Here is a 25719-nt window from a genome sequence, read left to right as displayed (position 1 = left end):
GTAACATTTGGGGTGTATGTGCTGTATTTTGATACTTGTATACAATGTGTAATGATAAAATCAGGTTAATTGGGATATCCATCATCTTAAATATTTACCTTTTTTTGTGCTTGGAACATTACAATTCTTTTTTTCTAGCTTTTTCAAAATACACAATAAATTATTAACTATAATCTCCACACTATACTATCTGGAACTTATTCCTTCTATCTAACTGTAATTTTGTACCCATTAACCAGCCTCTTTCATCCCCTCCCTCCCCACTTCCCTTCCAAGCCTCTAGTAACTACCATTCCATTCTCTATGAGATTCACTCTTTTAAAAGCTCTCACATGAGTGAGAACATGCGATATTTGTCTTTTTGTGCTTGGTTTATTTCTCTTCATATAATGACCTTCAGTTCCATCCATGTTGCAGAAAATGACAGAATTTCATTCTATTTATGGCTGAATATTTTCTTTTGTATATATACCACACTTTCTATCCACCCACCCACTGATGGACACTTAGATTGATTCCACATTTGATTATCGTGACTAGTGTGGCAATAAACATGGGAGTACAATTTCTTCAATAAACTGCTGATACTCTTTCTTTTGGACATAGAGCCGGCAGAGGGACTGTTGGATCATACATTAGTTCTATTTTTAGTTTGTAGAGGAACCTTCATACTACTCTCCATAACGGCTGTACTACTTACCACTTTCTATTCCTACGAATATTGTATCAGGATTTCCCTTCCCCCATATCCTTGTGAAAGCTTGTTCTTTTGACTTTTGATAACCGCCATTCTGACTGAAGTGAAATAAACACTCATACAGTGCTGGTAAGACTATAAACTAGTACAGCCAGTACAGAAAAGTGTGGCGCTTCCTCAAAACAACTAGAAATAGAACTACCATATGATCCCACGATCCCAACGTTTATTGCTTTTTGTCTTTTTGGTAATAGCCATTCTATCGGCTGTAGTGTGACAGCTCACTGCGGTTTCAGTTCCCATTTTCCTGATTAACGATACTGAGCATTTTTTCATACACCTGTTGGCCATTTTTATGTCTTCTTTTGAAAAATGTCTATTCAGGTATTTTGCCCATTTTAAAATCAGATTTTTTTTTCTTGTAATTGAGTTGTCTGAGTTCCTTCCATATTCTGGTTATCAATCCCCTGTCAGATAAACAGCAAATGTTTTCTCCCATTGTGTAGGCTGTCTCTTCACTTCACGGTTTCCTGTGCTGTGCAGAGTTTGTACCTGGATGTAATACCATTTATCTAGTTATGCTTTTGTTGCCTGTGCCTGATACAAAATGAACTGTGTATCTTGGGAGAAATGTCTATTCAAGTCCTTTGCCCATTTTTTTTTTAATTGGGTTGTTTGTATTTTTGTTAAATTGTCGGAGTTCTTTACATTTTCTGGATATTAACTGCTTCACAGATATGTGGATTTGCAAATATTTTCATCCATTCTTAGGATACTTTTCAATCTTGATTGTGTTCTTTGATGCACAGAACTTTTTAACTTCAATGGGTTCAATTTATTTATTTTTTCTTTTATTATCTATGTTTTGGTGTCATATCTAGGAAGTCCTTGCTAAATCCGCTGAAACTCTTCATGAAGCTCTCTTTCTAGGTTTCTTCTATGAGCATACCTATGTTCTTATAGTGTTAGCTCTTACGTTTGGGTCTTTGATCACTTTTGAGTTAATTTTTGTATATAATGTAAGGTCTTAGTCCACTTGTGCTGCTATAACAAAATACCACAAAATGAGTAATTTATAAACACCAGAAACATATTTCTCACAGTTCTGAAGCCTGCGAAGGCTATGATCAAGTCTCCTGCAGGTTCAGTGTTGGCGATGGCTCCTCTCTTTGCTTCCAAGATGGCTTCTTGTTGCTGCATCCTCCAGAGGGGAGGAATGCAGTGTCCTCACTGGCAGAAGAGTGGAAGAGAAGCACACCCATTCCCTCAAACCCTATCGCAAGCACCCTAATCCCATCCATGGGGGCTCTGTCCCCATTAAATACCTTCGCACTGGCAATTAAGTTTCAACATAAATTTTGGAGGAGAGGAAAACATTCCACTCAAAGCAGTAAGGGTCTAACTTCATGCTTTTGCAATACATGTATCTAGTTCTCCCAAAACAATGTGTTAAAATGTTGTGCTATCCCTAGTGAAAGATCTCAGCAGCATCATAGAAAATCATTAGACCATATGTGAATGGGTCGGTTTCTAGGCTCTCTATTCTATTCCACTGGGCTGTATGTCTCTTTATGCCAGTACCACTCTTTGCATTACTGTAGTTTGTAAGTTTTGAAATCAGGCAGTGTGAAACATCCAAATTTGTTCTTTTTCAAGATTCGTCTATTTGGGGTCCCTTGATATTCTATACGAATTCTAGAATGTATTTTTCTATTTCTGAAAAAAAAAATACCACTGGCATTTTCATAGGGATTATATTGTATCTGCAGGTCACTCTGGAGAGTATTGACATTTTAACAATATTAATTTCTACCAATATATGATCCTGAGATATCTATTTTATGCATGTTTTATAATATTTAGTTCATTAGTTTTACATACAGTTTTCTAAAATTTATTCATACTTATTTCATTTTGATGCTATTTTACATAATTTGTTTTTATCTACCCACTGTGACCTCCCAAAGTGCTGGGATTACAGGTATGAGCCTCCGTGCCTGGCCTATTTTAAGTAATACTTTAATTTTAATTTCCAGTTATTTGTTACTGACATATACTTTTGATTTTTGTATACTGACACTGTACCCTAGAACACCATTAAACCTACCATTTCCAGTAACTATTTTGTAGATTCTTCACATTTTCTACATAATTTTGTTGTCTCTGAATAAAGATAGTATCACTTCTTTTCAAATTGCATGCCTCTTATTTCCTCTTCTTGTCTCATTGCACTAGCTAGAACCTCCAGCATAATGTTTAATAGAAATAATGAGAATAGACATCCTTGTCTTAATTCTGTCTGAGGGATTTAGGCCTTCACCAATAATTAGCCTGCTATTTTTTCATGGATGCCGGCAAAAGACAACACTTCCGAGTCAGAGAGAACAGACTTTATCATTCCTGGCACGGCAGGTATCATGAACATGCTGACAGTTCGTCTTGCCCCTAAGCCTCATGGGTGATGTGAACAGGCCCAGATAGATGCATATGCATACAGCCGCTCGCATTACAGGAACACAACAATGACCTTGAGGAATCCAGCACTGTATAGCACACAATAAGCAAGTCTACTCTTTGTCCCAAAGGGAGATATTGTCTCACCCTTCAAAGTTGCTCCCTGCAAACATAACACTCAGAAATGGCCCAGTTTAAAAAGAGTTCAAGACCCAGCAAAATGTACGGGGGCACCGGAGACACATGGCATAACCACATGAAAATGTACCGCAGTGGGCCGGGCGCGGTGGCTCACGCCTGTAACCCCAGCACTTTGGGAGGCCGAGGCGGGTGGATCACGAGGTCAAGAGATCGAGACCATCCTGGTCAACATGGTGAAACCCCATCTCTACTAAAAATACAAAAAAATTAGCTGAGCATGGTGGCACATGCCTGTAATCCCAGCTACTCAGGAGGCTGAGGCAGGAGAATTGCCTGAACCCAGGAGGCGGAGGTTGCAGTGAGCCAAGATCGCGCCATTGCACTCCAGCCTGGGTAACAAGAGCGAAACTCCGTCTCAAAAAAAAAAAAAGAAAGAAAATGTACCGCAAACCGAGGTGGTTTCTCTCAACAATCTACTCCTTTTTCCTAAACCATCTTTGTTTCTAGCAAATTTTTACATGAGTATGCCAGGTAGTTGGCTGTTCTAATCAATCTGACAGAGGCGGAGCCAAATATGTTTGTTTCACGCAGCATCTAATGAACACTACTATCAATGGGACTCCAAGCAGCAGGATGCAGTCCTGACCACAGCCTTGCCTTCTAGGTTCCTGGACTTAGTAAAATGTGACTAAGTCTTGGGAAAAAGGATGAACAATAGGTCTTATTTCAGATAGCTAGGATGTAGTCTAAGGACAGGACGGTCTATTATATTTCACAACCTATGCAATGAAGTTTAAAACGGTCTGCTGATTTTTGCATTGTCAATAGCTGCAGGAGGAACTAGATGGGCTAAAAAGCAACCTGCACACCCAGTGGAGAAGCATTACACGGTCTACTCTCCCCTAGATCTCAACACAGAACATGAAGGAGCACAGGTGTCTCCAGTTTGAGATTTATTGTTAAATCTGATTTGGATCACAACGACACCAGTGTGTCTAAGCCTCATGGTCAGCAAACTCAACTGTGTATTATACATTTTGCCACATAACCTGAGACTCCCAGGGCCACAGGAGAAACACATGAATTAATATTAGTAAGACTGAGACAAACTTATGCCAGGCCATGTGTTTGTAGGAGCAGGTCCACATTCCAGAGCTCCTGCTGATGGCAGGTACAGTAGAAGAGTTCTGGGCTTTCTGTGTCTATGTAAGTTTTTCTGATTTCATAGCATGTGAATGGAAGTGACCATCTCAGCAGGAGGCCAGTTGCTACTGGACAGGTGGATCATACAACTGTTTTTCCAGGTTGTGGAGGAAAAGAGATTTAACTATCCCTCACCCTTAACCTTTTGGAGTGTACAGTTTTCCCTCCTCAGATGCCAGGACTGTTGCTCCACAGAATCAGAGTCCCACTCCAGCAGCTGCATCTTCATCTTGTCCAGGCAGCCCCTCTGGGATTTCACCCTACTTTTCCAAATATATTACAGTTAGGCTTGTGATTTCTTCCTTGATGCATGGGTTACTCAGAAGTGTATTATTTGGTTTCCAAATATTTGAAGATTTTCCAAATGCCATTCTGGGGTTTGTTTTGCTTTTTTCTAATTTAATTCTTTTGTAATCTGAGAATATATTTGACATGATTTCAATCATTTAAAATGTAGTAGGCAGAATAATATCCCTCCTCAAAGAGTCCATGCCCTCATCTCCAGACCCTGTGACTATGTTACTGTATGTGGCAAAGGGGGATTAAGGGTCCAGAGGAAGTTGAATTTGCTAATCAGCTGATCTGGAGAGATGGAGATGATTCTGGATTACCCAAGTGGGCCCAGTGAAATCACAAGGATCCTCATAAGCAGAAAAAGGCAGCAGAAGGGAGAGAAGCAGGGATGGTGGTGTAAGGAAAACCTCAGCTAGATATGGCTGCTGTTGAAGACGGAAAAATGGGACTGCGAGCTAAGAATCTGAGTGGTCTCTAGCAGTTGGAAAAGGCAAGAAAACAGACTCTCTTCCCCGAACACACAGAAAGAACACAGCTTTGCTAATACCTTGATTTTAGCTGAGACCCATTCTGGACTTGAGACCTTCAGAACTGTAAGATAATAAATTAGCTGGGCATGGTGGTGTGTGCCTGTAATCCCAGCTACTCAGGAGGCTGAAGCAGAATTGCCCGAACCCAGGAGGCGGAGGTTGCGGTGAGCCGAGATTGCACCATTGCACTCCAGCCTGGGTAACCAGCGAAACTCCGTCTCAAAAAATAAAATAAAATAAAATAAATAAATTTGTATTGTAGTAAGCCAATACATTTGTGGTCATTTGTCACCATAGCCATAAAAATATAAAAACGTAAAGTGTATTAAGACTTCATTATTCAGAATATAGGCTACCTTAGAAAATATGTTTGAAAAACATGTATGGTCTGCTGTTGTTGGATTGAATGCTCTGCAAATATGAATTAGGTCAAGTTAATCAATAATGATATTCCAGTCTTAACATCCTCACTGATTTTTGTCTACTTGTTCCATCAGTTATTGAAAAAGGGGTGTTAAAATTTCCAAATATACTTGGCAATTTGTCCATTTTTCCTTCCAGATCCATCAATCTTCACTTCATGCATTGCAAAGCTGTTACTGGCTGCGTGCGCATTTAGGATTATTAGGATTATTAGCTCTTCTTGATGAATTTACCCCTTTGTCATATGTAATATCCCTCATTATCCCTAATAATGGTGGTTGTTCTGAAGTCTATTTGCCTGATATTAATATAACAACTCTAGTTTCTTCTGATTGACATTTGCATGGTGTATCTTTTCCCATCATTACTTTTAAAACATTTGTATCTTTGTATTTAAAGTGTTTCTTGTAGAGCAAATGACTGGATTGTACTGATTTATCCAGCCCACAAGTTATTCGAAAGGAAGTGTTTAGAACACTCACAATTAATGTGTTTATCAATATAAATAGGTTTAATACACAATTTTGCTGTTTAATATTGGTTTTATCTGTTTTTTCTTGCCTTCTTTTGGATTTACTCAGTATTTTCTAGGACTCAATTTATCAACATTATTGGCTCATTAGTCATGCTTCTTTTTTTAGTGTTTCTATTTTTTAAAGTTGTTTCTCTTAGATGGATATAGTAACAACTATAATTATTAATTTATGACAATGTGCCCTCAAATAATACCTTCTTTTCAGTGATAGTATGAGACTCTTAACAGGGTAAACATCCATTTCCTCCAACTCCCCTCCTTTGTTTTACTATTAGCTTATATTTTATTTTCACATGTTTATAAGCCCCACAACACATTATTGGTTTTACTTTAAAAAGTTGATTATCCTCTAATTTTGAAAATAATCAGAAAACGTCTTTTGTATTTACCCCTATTCTAATTATTTCTAGTGCTCTTCATTCCTCTCTGAACTTGCGAATTTTCATCTGGTACTATTTTTCTTTGGCCCAGACAGCTTCCTTTAATATTTCTTCCAGTGAAGGTCTCCTGGTGATTAACTCTCACGGTTTTTGTTTGTCCAAAATTCTTTATTTGCCTTTGCTTTTGCAAGATATTTTTCACTAAGCATATAATTCTAGGTTGATGGTTTTCTCTTTCAGCAATTTAAAACTGTCACTCTATTGCTTTCTATCTGTCATAGTTTCTGTTGAGAAATCTGCTGTTAATTTTTAATCACTGTTCTATACATAACCTGTATTTTTTCCTCTGGCTGCTTTTAGGATTTTCTCCTTACTACTGGTTTGCCACAGGTTGATTGCTATGTGCTATCAGGGTGTTTTGTTCATGATTCTTCTAACTGGGGCTGATGGAGCTTCTTGGATTTTGTGCATTTAAAATTTTCATCAAATTTAGGGAAATGGTGGCCATTACTCCTTCAAATGGTTTTGCTGTCTCTCTCTTCTCCTACTGGAAATCCAAATACACATACGTAAGAAACGTGATACTATCCACAAATCATTGCAAAAAAAAAAATGAGCAGCACATCAACTTCTTACTCTGCTTTATATTGTGTATTTTTAAATTCCATGCCTTCAAATTGACTTTTCTTTACTTCCGCAGTATCTAATCTGTTAATCCCATTCAGAGTATTTTTCATTTCCGATACTGTATTTTTCATCACTAGGAGCTGAATTTGAGTCCTTTCTGAATCCTCTTTTGCATTCACGTTTTTTCTACCTCCCTGAACAAATGAAGTATAATTAAAGTAGTTGTTTGAATGAACTTTTTAACCAATTCTGTCATCTCTTTCATTTCTAATTCATTTTCTATTGGTTACCTTTTCTCCTGTTTCTGGGTTGAATTTTCCAGCTTTTGTATGTGTGATGATTCTCTAATGAATACTCAACATTATTAATTTTATGCTGTCATGATCTGGATTTTGTTATATTCCTTTAAATACCGTCAAGCTTAGCGGGTGTGGTGGCTCATGCCTGTAATCCCAGCACTCTGGGAGGCCGAGGTAGGTGGATCATGAGGTCAGGAGTTTGAGATCAGCCTGGTCAACATGGTGAAACCCCGTCTCTATTAAAAACACAAAAATTAGCTGGGCATGGTGGCGTGCACCTGTAATCCCAGGTATTCAGGAGGCTGAGGCAGGAGAATCATTTGAACCCAGGTGGCAGAGGTTGCAGTGAGCCAAGATCACACCACTGCACTCCAGCCTGGGCAATGGGGCGAGTTTCCATCTCAAAAAAATAAAATAAAAATTATCAGGCTTTGTAGTGGGATACAGTTAAATTCATTTCAGGCTTACTTTTAAGTTCTGTTATGGTATGTCCAGAGCAACCTTTAGGCTAAGGCTAATCTGTCCCATTACTGAGGCAAGGCCCTTCTGAGGCTTCTACAGGATCTCTGTGTACTATGAGGTCCTTCCACTCTGCCCAGTGGGAACATGAACTACTCTCAGCTCTGTATAGACCCCTAGGATTGTTTTGCCTACTCCTTTCTGGCATGCTTTTTTTCCTTCTGGCATCTCTTTCCTGCGACAGACAACTTTCTCCTATAAACACATAGAATAGTTCTTGTCAACCGAATTCCAGCCTCCTGCAACTCTGAACCCTGCTGCTGCAACTGAACGAGACCGTAGGGCATGCTTTGGGTTTCCCTCCAGCACCGTGGTCTAAAAACTCTCTAGGCAGTAAGTTGGGACAATCAGGGGGCCCACATTCAGGTTTGTTTCTGACATTGTTTTTTTCTCTTTCTCTATGTGGGGGGCCCACATTCAGGTTTGTTTCTGACATTGTTTTTTTCTCTTTCTCTATGTGATCACTGTCACGTGCTGCCTGTGCTCTGAGAACAGACCATTGTTCAGAATAGTTCTTCAAGGCAGAAAGTCCCCGTTACTCTATCGTGGCCAAAGGCAAATTATTTTGCTATCAATTAAAAGTGTTTGCTTTCTCTAAAAATCCATTTGTATAAAATCAATTTTAAAAAAACATATTATAACTGATTTTTGTTATTTGCTTGAAAAAAATTATAGTTGGAAAGATAGATGTCAGAGTAATTTTTTCCTCAGTAAACAAAACCATAAAAAAGTAAGAAACGATTTTCAGGTTGACCATGTAACAATAAAGTTATTATAACTTTCAGGCTTGTCTTTATATCAACATTGTAGGGACTACAAAGTAAGAGAAATGGCAAGGAGATTTACTCACTTCGTCATTCATTAATAAACATTTACTGAATCTGATTATATCTAAAGCAATGCTTCAGGCAACAAGGTTGCTACAAAGGTAAGTGAAAGATCCCTGTTCTTACTGCTCTTATAAGAAATTTAAGTTTTGCTGGGCACCGTGGCTCACAGTGTAATCCCAACACTTTGGGAAACAAAGATGGGTGGAATACTTAAGGTCAGGAGTTCAAGACCAGCCTGAACAAGATGATGAAACTCCATTTTTACTAAAAGCACAAAGATTAGCTGGGCATGGTGGTGCATGCCTGTGATCCCAGCTACTCAGGGGCTGAGGCACAAGAATCACTTGAACCCAGAAGGCAGAGGTTGCAGTGAGCCATGACTGCACCCCTGCATTCCAGCCCAGGCAAGAGAGTAAGACTCTGTCTCAAAAAAAAACTTAGTTCAATAGGTTAGATAAAAATGTAGACATCACACATGCACATCGAAATGTAGTAAATATCTTTGGAAAGTATTTCTTAAGCATTACAGAAATTCATAGAGGAAAGAGATCACTCAGACTATGGACTTTAAACACACCTGGATTTTCCGAGAGTTGAATAATTTTTTTAAAAAAAATTATTTCAACTTAAATATTCTGGCTATATGTAAAAAGTACAAGATTATGTCTTAGAATCAAACTCTGGCTCACTTTTTTTCTTCTCTTTGAAAATGTTATTACTTTACATTTTTTCCCAAAAAACAATCCTTTCAATCCACATAATAGGCTTACTCTGCTGCAAAACAACCAACTTCAATCGTTTCTCTTAACATTTCACAATGGATGTCTGCTGTATCCTAACAGCCTTATTGCTCATATTTAGAGAATAGTCAGAACCTTCAAATTAACTATTACCACAAACTCTAAGTCATAATCACTGTGCTTTTCCCTTTACAGCAATGTATCTCAAAGTGTATTCCACAGAACCATGGCATTTCCGGGCAGCTTCTAGCAAGGTTCACAGGCAGGATGGCCATTTTGGGGACAGAGAGGCATAGAGGGAAGGGAGAAAGGGAAACCATAAAACTGTTTTGCTCACTTACATTTCACCGGCATGAGATGTAATATTAAGTATGATTTACATATGAAATTACGTTCTAAAGGTTCCTCGTGCCCTATAAAGGCTGTATTGGTCAGTATACCCCAGCCATTAATAATTCAGGTAATGATCCAGCATGTCTCAGCTAACATTTTTATATCATCTGCATTAACATAACCTAAATTTAAGTTTTTTGTTACTATATCATATGCCAATTTATAAAGTGGGTAAGTAACTCAAAACAGATAACTGCTTCATGTTTAAAAGTAGGAATAAAAATAGCAGTGTGAAGTATCATGAGCAAAAACAGAAATCCAGAATGCATTCATATCTATTTATAGGATTAAACATTTTTTTTTACTAAGAACAATCATTATGAAACTTTTCACTAGGTTAATAAAGCAAGATTAAATTAACCAGGAACATCAGCTTTCCAAACTGACACACATCTTGGTTATGGTTAGAACCTGGGCAGCATTAAAGTGCTACCAGGTTCTATACAGTTATACTACTATCCTGGGGGGGATGTCTAATCTTTAGCTATACCTTACAACCTATACCGAATATTGTTAATTGTAAAATTATATTCTAAAAATATAACGGTTAAATAAAATATAACCATCGAGGTTATCTGAACATTTGTTCAGATTAAAAACAACATATGCAATATATTTAAATACATTTTTAGGTAACTACATCTTATGTTTACATACAGTTAACCTTAGGATCAATTTTTAATTATAAAACTCTTTAATGAAGCTATTGCGAATAAGTTCCTTTAAAAATCTGGTAGTTTTAAATATTTACACCTAAACTAGAAACACACAAGCACTCTTGCATACCACACTGAATAGCAGATGGAATCATTCCCTAAGATGTATCAAAGAAAAAAAGAACAGATTGTGCTACGTCTATTTGGACAGGGATAAGATGAACAGGAAGAACTTCCAAGAGATACCCATGAATAAACATGGCAAGCATCTGTAAGGGTATATAATCTATGGTGCATAAATGTTGTCTTTGGTATTAAATATTGAATATATTTACATGAATATGGATGACCAAGAGTTCCTTTATATCAATAATTATGTCTAGATTGTGACTAAAGGCTAGTGATCAATATCTAGTTATGGCTTCACCATAATCTGCTCTCATATTTTGGTCGCTGTCTCTACCTAGAAAAGGTCCCTTTGGTCACACCTGCATTCCAGGTAGAGACAGGCCAGAATGCTGCTCCTCCCTGCGTCGTTCATGCTTCTTAAGACTGGGTTTAACACCAATTCCACTTTTATTTCTTACTAAGTACAATACTTGAGAAAGTATCATTGGTTTCCAGGGGAACTTTTGCTCTTTTCTCTCTCTTTTTACTTAGCCTGTTTTATTTTTTTCAGTATTTCTCGGAAGCTTTTAAAGACAGAGAAGGTTAAGTTGTCTGTCCTAGCAGCTTGGGCTCCCTAGAGGGAAAGGATGAGTGGGTGGGTTAGTGAGCCAGCCATGGGTCTTCAGGAAGCAACCAGTTGCCTGGGAAGCATCGAGGCCCAGTCCAGCCGCTTCCCGACTCCGGGCGTGTGTCCCAGGGCCGGGACGCGCTGCACTCCGCGCTCCCTCCGCAGGGCGCCCCCTGCCGAAAGCAGCTGCACGGCGGTAAAATTGGGGCGGGGAACGCAGGGCACTGCCTGAACTTCCTGCATTACCAAACTGTATAGTAACCCAACTTTGCATTTGCATAAATGTGGTTTTTTAAAGTTCTCTATTTGAGTCTCGCTGCTGAATAAAACAGAAGGAGAGGATGACATGTCACCATTTTACAAACAGAAGAGTTTCAATGACCTCCGGATGTCATACCGCTGCTTACAGTATCACCCACCACACTGTCCATCCACCACCCCCTTGGATTTCTCATCATTTAAGTTGCAAGTTCCTTGAAGCACGAAGCAAATCTCTCTCCCTCTTTTTTTTGTTTTTTTTTTGCTTCACGCACATTTTAAAACGCTGGCCACTGGCAGCATATTTACTAACAGTGTCATCTTTAAACATCTTCATTTATGTTCATTTAATCTTTTAAAATCCTCATGACCTTAACAGTTTGTTTTAACAGGCTTTCAAGTCAGTTAACTACCATTACTCTAGCTGACACTGGATTTTCTAGGCTTTCTTCCTAAAAATCAAAAACAGGAAGAGAGACCCAGCAGTAAGAGCCTCTAGCATAAAACTTACTGGCTTTCCATTATCCTGAAGAACTAGAATTATTATTCACATTCTTCAATTCCTTCAAAAGAACTTCAACAAGCCCTGTGATGAGCCCCAGGGATACTTAAACCAAACCCGCAAGGCTTGGAGGCTTTAGTGGGGAAACAAATATAAACTGACAATGCAATTTGTACATGTAAGGAAAAGGGAAATACAGAGAATTGCTGATGTCCACGGAAGGGGCATCTAACCTTCTACAAGAAATGTCAATATGGACTGCCCTTCTCTGAATAAATTAAACAGCATTCTGGAACCTGGTGAAAATAATGACTTGAAAATATGGACTCCTTGGAGCAAGCTAGTATTATTGTACAAACATTATTTCTACTGCAGGACAAGCAGTGAGATCCAATCATGAGATCCAATCACCTCAAACAAAATCACTGTACCATACACGAAACTTAAAAAAAAATAAAATGGGTCTTTGTCTTGGAAATGCATGAACTCTGGGAGCTGGGGGAAACGCTATAATATAAACAGAAATTGATGGTTGAATATAATTTGGGATAATAAGGCAAACAAAATGAGCATAAATACTAAGTAAAGAATATGAAAATCCTAAGAACATAAAGAAGGTCATTAAAAATATAGTTGGAAGATCTAGAAAAATATTTTTTAAAACAGCTTTACTTTGTGCTATTATGCTACCAATAAAATGTAAGATGCTTTTCCTTCTTTAATAATTCAATCCAAAAGCCATTAGGTGAAACTAAGCAAGACAGACAAGTATGGGGTGTCAAAGGCCAAGAAGGGGAATGCAGGTACCCCCATGGGCCGGTACCAGTGTCAGAGCCTAAGCAGAGTGAGGAGGGTATGTGCAGCCCACCAGGAGGTGTGGGAGCCTACATGGAAAGAGGAGAGCAATGAGGAGGATTGATCTAATACATTAAATATATTGAGGATGGATTAATCTGATACATCAAACATATTGAGGATAATGAGAGCCACGTTTCTCACTAAGGAAAAAAACATGAATGAACTTTGTGGAGTGGATTGGAATCAAAGGTACCTGTGTGAACTCATTGTTTTCAATATTAATTGATAGAAAAATAAATAAGATGCAACTCTGTCCACTGAGAGGGCCTGGGAACAGTGACACCACAATACCAATGAGCACACCTAAGGCCCAGATCTTGGTTTCTAAATACTGTTCTTCACTGACAAGAAGTAGGAATCCTTAGAGAAAGACCTGATTTCAAAGCTGGGGCAAAGAAAGAGCGAGATGAACTCTGGACATCTCGTTATGCCAGAAATTTAAGTGCTTAAGAATGGTGGGGACACATCAGAAGAATCGAGAAAATAGCTTGAGGGGGCTCCTACTGTTACAATCTGAGACAATTCAGGCATCCAAAGAAATAACAATACTAATGGCTTATATACATTGAATAAAACATGTAGCTCTAAGTCCAAATTTATATATACAAAGGTAATTTTAAAAACAGGAGAAAAATGCCAGGCATAGTAGTTCACACCTGTAATCCCAGCACTTTGGGAGGCAGAGGCGGGTGGATCACTTGAAGTCAGGAGTTCAAGACCAGCCTGGCCTACATGGTAAAACCCTACCTCTATTAAAAACACAAAAGTTAGCCAGGCAGGTGTGGTGGTACACACCTGTAGTCTCAGCTACTTGGGAGGCTGAGGCAGGAGAATAGCTTGAACCCAGGAGGCAAAAGTTGCAGTGAACCAAGATCATGCCACTGCACTCCAGCCTGGGCAACAGAGTGAGAATCCATCTCCGGGGGGGGGGGGGAAGAAAAGAAGAGAAAGATTTTTCTTAGTAGCATGACAACATAAATAAAGAATGATGAAAATAAAGAAAAGAACGATAAAACTGGAAAATTCTTTGGCAGCCATGATAGTAATTATTTCAAAATAAAATGTATCTCTAGTATTTAAAAATATGTATATAGCATGGTAAATTTTGAACAAAGACTAATCCAAGCTTTCATTTGTCAGTCCTGTTTGGCTGAAGAAGCATAAAAATTAGGATTCAGGCTCTCTGATTTAGCGGCTGGGCTGGGGTAGCTCACTTACTTCTCTGATTCCTAGTTTCCTCACCTGTAAAGTGATATGAACTTAGATTCATAGCTCTAAGCTACTAAATTCAACAAAGCCTCGTTTTTCAAATAAAATCTTATAAAAAGCTGTAACATATATATAATTCAGATAGATAATGAGATAAAAATCTCCTAAGGAAAACTTAAATAACAGTTAAAATTGGTATACTTACTAGAAAATGCCTAGAAACCTGGAGCTTACAGATAGATTTCAAGAAAAAAAAGACAGGAAAATAAATAGTCATAAAGATTATTTGTTATAATTTAACATGGAGACTTGATTTTTCCTTCATACAACTGTCATATTTAGTAGCCTTTTCAGAATCTAAAACTCTTAGCAGAAGATTTCTGTAAGAAGAGTTGATTCCGAAGTTAGTTTTCAAGAGATTATGATCAAGAAATAAAAACAGTTCATTCATTTCATTACATCAAACATAATGACCACTCAAAAAATTTCCCTAGGATACTGCCTAGGTATGAGCTTATACTAGAAGTCATAATATACTCATTAAGGAACAGCAGAGCTGGGAGAGAACCTCTGTCACAGAGGGCAGAAATCCATCTTATAACCATAAATGCTCACCCACCGTTATGGTAGGAACTGAGCACCTCAGAACATGCAGAGTGAATGTGGAACGCAGCAGCCTTTTCTAACACTCTTCTATTCTATCTGATAAATATTAACTATTCTGTAGAATGCACCACATCAAAAAGCATAAAGTAAAAACGGCACCAACAGATGAAGAAGAAATCTAAATTACCATGTTAAGCAGCAATTTAATTTTGTATTTGGGTATAGTGAAAGAGAAGACATTAAATTATTGAACTTCAAGGATAAAGAAATAATTGTTCAGGTATCCTGATAGAAAAAGCAATATGAGAACATCAGGCTGACCTCAGGTTTTCAGTGATAAGAAAAGTCAAAAGAAAATGGAGGGAAAATGGGACCAAAGACTATTATATGTAGTCAAGTTATTCACGTATTAAAAACGATAAGCAGATATTTTCAAACCTGTAAGAATTCAAAAAAACACCCACGCACCATTCTTGGAAGTACTACTTAACAATGAAATACAAGTCGTTAAGAACAGTCAAAATCAAGGACTCAGAAGTACACAAACTGTGGCAAAATGACTTCTGTGAGTACTGAATGCATTCAAATAAAAATAATTTTTGGCCGGACGCGGTGGCTCAAGCCTGTAATCCCAGCACTTTGGGAGGCCGAGGCAGGCGGATCACGAGGTCAAGAGATCGAGACCATCCTGGCCAACACGGTGAAACCCCGTCTCTACTAAAAAAATACAAAAAGTAGCTGGGCGTGGTGGCGTGTGCCTGTAATCCCAGCTACTCGGGAGGCTGAGACAGGAGAATTGCTTGAATCTGAGAGGCGGAGGCTGCAGTGAGCCGAGATCGCACCATTGCACTCCAGCCTGGCACTTGGCGACAGAGGGAGACTCTGTCTCAAAAAATTAAAAAATAATAATAATTTTTAAAGTTAGCATTATTGTTACAAAACCAAAGGTGGACGTGATCAACCTGACAGTGTAAGAGTTATCACACAAAGTGAGGAGGTGGTGGGAGGGGACAGGGATGAACTCCGTGAGTGAGAAGAGTTCACCTTTCCTAGGAGGTCAGGGAAGCACGCCTACACGGGAACGGAGGTGAGGAGCAAAAACCCACAGACCAAAACAACTGAAATCCTTTTCTTATTCTTTTCTTAAACTTAGAGGGTTCTTTAAGAACACCCCTCTTTTAGTAGAATGGAGGCTTGGAAGGGCAAGAGGGTGGGGGGAATGGATGATGAGAAATGCTTAATGGGTACACTGTACATTATCTGGGTGACGAATACTCCAAATGCCCTGACTTTATCACTGTGCAATCCATGCGTGTAATGAAATTGCACATATGCCCCATAACTTTTTATATATTTTAAAAAATACGCAAATACCTTTGTACATATACCCCATAACTTTGTACATGTATTTTTAAAGACTATACCTCTTGGGCTGGCTGTGATGGCTCCCACCTGTAATCTCAGCACTTTGGGAGGCTGAGGCAGGTCGATCACCTCAGGTCAGTTGTTCAAGACCAGCCTGGTCAACATGGCGAAACCCCATCTCTACTAAAAAAAACTTTCAAAAAAATAGAGGGATGTGGTGGTGGGTGCCTGTAATCTCAGCTACTCAGGAGACTGAGGCAGGAGAATTGCTTGAACCTGGGAGGCAAAGGTTGCAGTGAGCTGAGATCGTACCACTGCACTCCAGCCTGGGCAAGAGAGAGACTCCATCTTAAAAAATAAAAATAAATAAAAATATACATATACACTTGTTTAAGAGAGGAAAGAAATATACTTGAAATTCAATCATTCTGTTAGTATGTTAAAGTAAAACGATTTACTTTAAAAGTATTTATTGTATGAACCCATTTTTTAAAGTATTTTTGTCTGTCGTATATACGCACAGAAAGTATGTCCGGAATGAAGCACCCCAATGTTAATTAGAGTAATTTCTGGAAGTGGAATTTCAAGGCTTTTTAGAGTTTTCAGCTGCATGCTTCGGTTTGGTATTACCTGTTGGCATCTGGCATCCACGTGTGCTCCCTGAGTCCCAGCGCCTCAGAGCGCATGGGCAGGAAAGCTGAAAACGCCATTTCCCAGACTCCCATAAGTTCTAGATGTGATTTGAATTCCGCCAATCAGATGCACTAGATTTGGAAGGTGAAAGTGAAGCAAAGGCTACTTTCTAGTTGTTAACAGATAGCCAGCAAACAAGGTCCAACAGATGTATGTGCTTGCAGTGACCAGAATCCAGATTCCAACATCTAGTCACTACCCTTGAAGGTATGAGACAGCTGTGGCGGCAGCAGCAGTGCTACCAGTAAGAGCAGCAGCCTTCTGACCTTAGATGGCAACATAACGCTTACAGTCCACTGGTGGCCTCTGATTTTCACACATCCTGACCTCTCAGGAAGTTTCTAAGAACCCAATTCCCTGAATTAAATCCCTTTGTGCTTAAAACGCCTAAAATGTTTTGCTTCCTGCATTGAAAGCTCACTGATGCAGAACTTACTACACTTCGTTTGATTCTTTACAATTGCATGTATCATATTTATAGTTGCAAAAACAATAGAGTAATTTTAGTTCAAGAAAATAAAAAAAAGAATGGGAGCAACTATAACAAGATGTTCATGCTATTTAATTCTGGATGGTGGGACTATGAAAGTCTATTATCTTCTCTACTTTCCATTCATTTTCCCCAAAATACTTCTCTTTTAAAGAAATAAACAGATCATTTTAATTGTAGAGAAAGAACTAGGGGGAAGCAGGGCTGGAATCAGAAAAATCACTTAGATTGCTGATGAAATAAACCCAAACTACCCTCGCAGCTCACATTATGGCTGGGTATTTTTATCCTAATTCTATTTGGTTGAAATGGAAGTAGACAGCCTTTAAATCTGGATGGTCAGCTGTCTCTTTTATTTTCTTTAGATAGAACAGAATACGGATGCCTTCAGCCAGTCTAAGATGTTTCTAAATAGGCTGACCTGAATCACTCTAACGTTTCCATTAACCAGATAAAAGTTCAAGGCCGGGGCCAAGGATAGTCAAAGTTCTTTTCCAATTTTCATTCTGCTTCAGATGGATAATATTCAGAAAACCGTAGTTGACATTCCTTGTATGAACATATTATTGATCTTTTTTTTATGTCTTGGGTAAATGCCTTTATTCTTTCTTGCTATTGAAACATTAAGGTACTGTCACCAATAATAATCCACAGTAAAGCTTCAGGCAGCTTTTCAAGGTTCTGATACCAGACTTTCCCTAATGATGTTCTTCTGCTCTGAAGTTTGCAACTGATATTTAAGTACGTTAAGTATTAACATGTGAATATTAAGTATTTTAAGTATTAATAAAGTGGAGATCTAAACCACATCAGGAAAAAATACTGTTATTTTTAGAAATGTTGTCAAATTCATAATACGAGCAGAATAATGAAGCAGCTTTTAGTCTTTCTAAACACTATCGAGTTTCTCAGGCAGTATGTTACAGAATTTATTAATGGTCTAGTGGAAGAATTATTACAAATATGAACATTTGAAAGCACAAAGAAGAATATCTAAACTGAACTGCCAAAAGAAAGTAAATAAACATCATGAAGAAAGAGAAAGTGAAGCATAATTCTATATTTTATAAAAGATGATGAATAAAATCTTTGAGGGCTTTTATTTAACAGGATAAAAATCTCAGTTATAAATTACCGAAAGAAAAAAATTACACACAGAGACATATTTTACAACATAGAAATAAAAGCCCATAACTTCCAATAACCTTTAACTTCTTTCTCATCCTACAGAAATTGGAGTTATAACAAATCATTTTAATTAGCAGATTCAAGCAGGTTTCCTTGGATGAATTATATTGTCACATCTGTAAAAAAAAAAAATTCTGAACAGTACATTTTTTAAAACCAATATTCTGTTGCTTACATATTCTTGGAAAAGAGCCATAAATTACTTGTGATAAAATAATTACCTTCTCAACATTATATATTAAAACATTATGGTCACAAGAAAAAGAAACAAAGTAAAAATACAACCAACTGTAGACAAAACAACAGCTAACCCAAACTTGAATAGCATTAAGATTTCTGGAAAATGCGCAGTAACAAAGAGAGTTACAATGTTTTCTTACAAAACACTCCTGAGATAAATACCATATCTTTCTCCTTCCAGCTCTATGTTGGGGGTTGATTTTCTTTTCTCTCTTCAATTGGTCATTATCGAAAAGGCCAGTACAGAAAGTTTGCATGACAAGAATATGACAGGTAATAGAAAAGAAATCACGACTTTAGATCAGCTGCACATACAAATATACATGAAATTTTTCCATATATAATAATTCTTTTGTTATTTAAGTCATTTAAGAACTGAGCTGTCTCCTGTCCAACAAACACAGCAGTCTGATACATAGCCTGAAAACAACAACTGTCAAGTAACAAGTGGCAAAAAACTTGTCAAGTAATTTTTAAAATCTTAAGTTGGTGTCTTGGTGCCTAGAAACTTTTTTTTTTTTTAAATCACAGACTAAATTTTAAGGAATTTATTTACAGAATACACTTCCACATTATTTACAAACACCATCTGGAATTTCCAGCAAAAGGCTATAAGAGGATTACACACAACAATCCAAAATGGAAAGCAGAATCACATTGAAAGTGGGCTATATTAAAAAGGGAAAGGCTATTATTGTATGCGACTTAAAGCTTATGGTATTATAACTGTTTTAAACTGTTCTGGAGATTTAGGGCCTTTAAAAATAAAAATAGGAAGGTTCAATTAGAAGCACGGAAATCAAAGATGGAATTAGTAACAGTGGCGGAACCGAGGTGACAATGAGCTTGTAAAATGTAGACAGCAGTCTGAAAACAGGAGAGTAGGAGGAAGCTGCTGACACAGGTAGCAGCCAGCGCGCACCATGGTAACCATGGTGACTGGGTGAGCATCCATCGTGACATGAGGCTCACAAGAATCCCCACCTGCACCTTCCTGAAGTTTCACTTAGTGGCTCCAGCAACCTGTAGACATTAATAAATCACCTTTCAGCAGACTACATAAGCTAGCAGCAGCAACGGGCACAAGCTGACAGATCTGTGAAGGGCTAAGGTTCAAAGCGACTTCTGAAAGATTTAAGGGAGGAAAATGACAGTCACTTTATGTATAGATTGGCAATGGTTCAAAAATAATGATAGTGGAAATTCAGCCAAGGTCTGAGTACACTTTTACAGTTAGATCTCGTATTCATTGATGTCCTGGGTCTCAAAAGACACACTTTCATGATGAAAGAAATATTCTCAGTATAAAGTTCTTTCACTTTAGAACCGTGAGAAACAAGGTGGCAGCACGGCCACCACCAATCTTCTAGCCCCAAAGCACTATTCTACATATATTAACAAGCCGGAAGGATTATTCCACCTTCAAACACCACTAGAACATGTACACATGAATGTAACAGACTGCAGGAACATAACTAGCACAGGAAAAAGTATGAAAGAAATAGAAAGTGAATAGAAGCTCACTTGTAGTTATCTCGTTTAATCTGTGGAAGAATCCAACCACATGAATTATCTCAATTTTAAGATTAGGAAACTGAGGTTTTAATATTTTACATAGCTCCCTTACTATTAGTTAAGTGTAAGAGGCATAAGGGCCTGTTTGTTGTACAAACTCAATCTCCATTATTACACATTGCCACTCTCATGCTACATGTGAAAAAAAAAACCCACATAATATTTCATGAGTAACACACAATTTCAAATTCCAATTCCATTTTTCCAAAAACTGTTTTGCTAAATTAAATTATGCATTTATTAGAAGCATGTCTCCAGCTTTTCTTCCACATTATATAACCACACCAGAGAGTGAAGAGCTAAAATGTAGACCTGTTTCATTAGTCGTTGTAAGTCCAGCACATAAACAGGATCTATATTCAGGTTGTTAGGGGATGAGTGGATGCATGGATGCATGGATGGATGGATGGATGGATGAATACGGTGTAGACAGTGGCCTCTTTTGATACATCATCTGAGTTAGGAAATAAACAGGTAGGTTATAGCCTCTATGCCAAAGTAGGGCAAGGGTGTCTTTCTTGTCCTTCTTATGTGGATTCTTTCAAGTCATATCTTAATAGTTATTTTTATATGTCACAGATAAATAAAAAGTTCACAAGTATTTCCTCTGTTTAGATAAAAATCTAGGTGATTTTCACAACTGAACTTTTATCATCCTCAGGAGAGAAATTTGATAAATGATGTGAAGACCTGACAAAAGATATGAAGCTATAAGAAAAATAGGGTTTAAAATGGCAAAAATAATATTCTGATAACTTAATATACCTAAGCCAAATTACTCTTTAAAACAAAACACACATTACCCCAGTAATAATTCTCTAGGTCCAAAACACAGCTTCCTTCAACTATTATTGAGTTTTCTACTATGTACCTTAAGACAATAATGACCAAAATTTTATAAATATTTAATTCAAAAACACTTTTTTGATCCTAAGAGTATAACACTTATTTGATCATCATAAGAGTATAAACAGAACTCAGTGAATTTCCTAATTCAGCTTTCCTGTTGTAGACAGTCTGACAAAAACACCATGGTAATTTCTATGAGAACTCCCGATAAAAGCTCCATGAATTCCATGGATACTTCACAGCAGAGTACTGGGAGGAAACGCCAAAGCCACTGAGCCATTCAGTCCTGCTGGAACGCTATCCTTCCTCACACTTCAAGACCCAGCTCAACATGACCTTCTCTGGAAGCCTTCCATATCTGCTCAACAGCGCCCACTATGTTTGTCACACAAGAGCACCCACTACGTTTGCTTTTGTGGCAGCATGGACCCATTAGCATATGTATTTGCATGCATGGCTGTATAACATGCACAAATGTTCCTCAACTCACAATGGCATTACATCCTCCTAAACCCATAAAGCTGAAAATATCATAAGCTGAAAATGCATTTAATACACCTGACCTGCCAAACATCATGACTTAGCTTAGCCTACTTTACATGTGCTCAGAACACTCACATTTTGCCTACAGTTGGACAAAATCATCTAACATGAAGCCTATTTTATGAAACAGTGTTGGCTATCTCGTATAATTTATCGAGTGCTATACTGAACCTGAAAAACAGAATGGTTATATAAGCATTTGAAGCATAACGTCTACTAAATGCATATTGCTTCTTCCACTATAAAGTTAAAAAATCTTAAGTCAAACCATCAAAAGTCAAGGACCATCTGTATATCTGTACATAAAGCTGTCTCTTCCACTATAAAAAAGGACTGCATTCTACTACTTTTCTATCTCCCACACAAAATACACACTATTTTAATAAATGGCAAAGAAAAGAAAAGGAATTAATACACTGCATGTCCTGCTCTAAAATCTTGAGGGTATACTGAGCAGGACACTGCTCTACAATTTCATTATTCTTAGCAAAAAGAAGGATGAACAGTAACATAGCTAAAATATATCAAAGAATTTCTCAAAACTATATCTATTCCCTTTTTCATTCAACAAACATCATTTAAGCAATTACTATGTAACAGGCAGTGTTCTGGGCACAGGAGACAGGGCAGGGAATAAAAGAAACAAATATCCCTGCCCCCATGGAGTTTACTTTCTGGAATTAAAAGATGGATTTAGAGAAAGTGGTACTATCAGTGTACTAACAGTGCTAAGGGGAGAAGTCAAGAAGGAAAGGAAGCTGAGGCATGCCAGGTTGGGGGTGGGGACTGCAGCGCAGATAGCATCACCAGGGCAGGGCACACTGAGAAGGTGACCTCCAAGGTGAGGGAGGGACTTTTATTGTTGAAAATCCCTTTTTTTTTTTTTTTGTTTAAAAACTCACTGGTTAAAAGCATTACATTCTATAAGGTGTTAATTATAAACAAAACTCCACATACATCACCCTGTCTGGGCTTTCACAGTGAGATTTCACAGTCTAGTAAATTTAGAAATAATCTAAAACAGAGCTAATGGGAAGCTATTGTGTTATGATAGTAGACAGATCTGTATTTCTTTGCAAAGTAAATATTTTGTTCTTGATCATCACAATTCAAGTTTGTTTTAGATGCTGACTCTATTAATGTGAAACATCGTCTATATTCTTTTAATATCAATATAATAATTGACCTCCAATTATGTTCCAGCCACTGTTCTAAACAAACAACTCTATGAGGTAGGTATATTTATTATCCAGATTTTAGAGATAAGGCTGGGTTACAGAGATTAAGTGACTTATCCGAACTCACTTAGAGGATAGATAGGACAACTGGGATTTGAGACCAGGCCTTTCTCAAAAAACAAAGTCCATGATCTTAAGCACAATGCTACATTGCCTCAAAGATAAGAGCAGTTGGGTCATACAGCATTTCAATATGCCTGCTTACTTACTGTTCAAATATAAACTTAACACAGAAAGTGACCTCCTAACAAAAGTTTTTTCTTCTCATTCAAACATGAAGCAGTATGAACTCAAAGCAGCAAAATACGGCTCCTATTTTTAAAGGCCATCTTGAGAATCTATTATATAAACACTGAGCAGTGATGCCAGGGGCCATTACGATAAAGAAAAGGAAATAAAGTGTACTGATAAAAGTACACCACATCCTTCTGTCTCTAAGAATGTCTCTAGTCTCAGGGTTGCTCCTTTTAAATTAAACCAACATGGCCCTCTCTTGAGTGTCCAGGTTATGTGGCGGCCACTATACATAGGCATGGGCAAAGACTTCCAAACTCAGTTTGGAAAGAGAGTGGAGTTAACCATTACTATGAACCCAAGCTTATTATAGATCTTTTCAATCCGAAAGAACAAAGGAAAGAAAAATCTGCTAAGAAAGGCAAGTCAATCCCAGCACTTTGGCAGGCCGAGGCGGGTGGATCACGAGGTCACGAGATCGAGACCATCCTGGTCAACATGGTTAAACCCCGTCTCTACTAAAAATACAACAACAACAACAACAAAAAAAAAATTAGCTGGGCACGGTGGCGCGTGCCTGTAATCCCAGCTACTCAGGAGGCTGAGGCAGGAGAATTGCCTGAACCCAGGAGGCGGAGGTTGCGGTCAGCCGAGATCGCACCATTGCACTCCAGCCTGGGCAACAAGAGCAAAACTCCGTCTCAAAAAAAAAAGAAAAAAAGAAAGGCAAGTCAAAATGTGAAGGGAACTCATAGGTTAAAGTCCAGATAGCGCCAGAGGAAGCATCACAGCAACTGGCTGGAAAAGAAAGGGAAAAGAATCAGGGATTTGATTATGATTCGTTTATTGCAGGAACTGTTCAACTTCGTTCCCAACATGAGCCTACTGATGTTACTGATAAATTAAATGACTTGAATAGCTGGAATTGAAAAGTTTGATATCCAAGTCCATAAGCCAAGAAAAACAGTTAAAAGGAATGGCAAATCTGGCTCCATTAGAAGCCTTGTACCCATCTTCTTGGGACAGCCAGGTCGTGAGTGGTGCGGAGGACTGCTTTCTCATAAACCTGTTTTGTGAGGTAAGGAAGGATGAATACGTTGAGAAGGAAAACGCTTGCACTAGTTACTTGGAAGAGTTCTTCGGCAGAAAAGAAGATACCGGAATGCTAGAAACTGAGCCAAGAGGATGGAAAGCGTGGGGAGGGAGGAATTGAGGAAGGATTTCTGAACAACAGTGGGGAATTCGTCTTTACAAGCAGCTCGAGCCCATGGGCATCCGCGGTTTCACAGTCCAGCTGGGCCAGCACTTAAGTCAATACAGGCCACCTTAACACCTTCTACTATGAAATCTTCCCCTCAAATTCCTCACAAAGCAGACAGCAGCGTTCTGAAACATCTGAACCAAAACACTCGGCAGACATTTATCTCTGTATTCTTCGTGAAATGTGTTTCATCTTTTTTTATTACTAGTGTTTAAGTCACTTTTTACTTGAATCAGATGGTGTCTTTAAGGATTTCATTAGTTCTTGGTTTTTAAAATCCAGACTTTCTTTTTCTACATGTGAGATAGTTTTCGTCTTAACTGGCATGTCATTTGCACATAAAAATAAAGAATGGAGCAAAATAATGCAATGCAGGAGGAAACCAAAGAAATGCACTAAGACAAGTAAAGAACATTCCCTCACAGAACAATGATCTGTTTTACAGGAAACAAATCTTGCCTTGAAATTTACATAGTGAGACTGCACATAATTGCATGAAAATATCTATATTTTAAGACATTTTTCTTTCATGAGTAGTTTCAAATTTTTCATACTGTACACATTTCTTAAAACATAGCCGGGCGCGGTGGCACACGCCTGTAATCCCAGCACTTTGGGAGGCCAAGGTGGGTGGATCATGAGGTCAAGAGATCGAGACCATCCTGGTCAACATGGTGAAACCCCATCTCTACTAAAAATACAAAAAATTAGCTGGGCACGGTGGCGCGTGCCTGTAATCCCAGCTACTCGGGAGGCTGAGGCAGGAGAATTGCCTGAACCCAGGAGGCGGAGGTTGCGGTGAGCTGAGATCGCGCCATTGCACTCCAGCCTGGGTAACAAGAGCAAAACTCCGTCTCAAAAAAAAAAGAAAAACACACACACACACACACACACACACATTGATACCAGCAGCAACTGAAAATGAATGCCAAATTTAGTATACACGTGATATCTACCTCAAGGTAACAAAAGTATGTGGCAAAACATATACCCCCCACAGTATGTACTTGTATTTAGCCAGCGTTTATTGTAGTAAACTATTCTTAATAAGACTCATTCACTGTTTATAAATGTCATGGAATACATTCTTTATAGTGAAGCGTTAATACTTCACATTTCATTTCGCGATTCAGTCTATTTTCTGTATCTAATT

At 38.1% G+C, this 25719-nt stretch overlaps 1 protein-coding gene and 1 pseudogene across 15 annotated transcripts in view; one reads left to right on the top strand and one right to left on the bottom strand.

Moving 5' to 3' along the window:
• DGKH (diacylglycerol kinase eta) overlaps nt 1-25719 on the bottom strand; it is a 203255-nt gene that overhangs the window by 150921 nt on the left and 26615 nt on the right. The gene's annotated exons all lie outside the window — the stretch shown is intronic.
• Nucleotides 11504-24885, top strand: LOC144582919 (mitogen-activated protein kinase 6-like; annotated as a pseudogene).

This window comes from Callithrix jacchus, chromosome 5 (assembly GCF_049354715.1).
Source record: "Callithrix jacchus isolate 240 chromosome 5, calJac240_pri, whole genome shotgun sequence".
NCBI lineage: Eukaryota > Metazoa > Chordata > Mammalia > Primates > Cebidae > Callithrix > Callithrix jacchus.
This window is presented reverse-complemented; position numbering and strand designations above follow the sequence as displayed.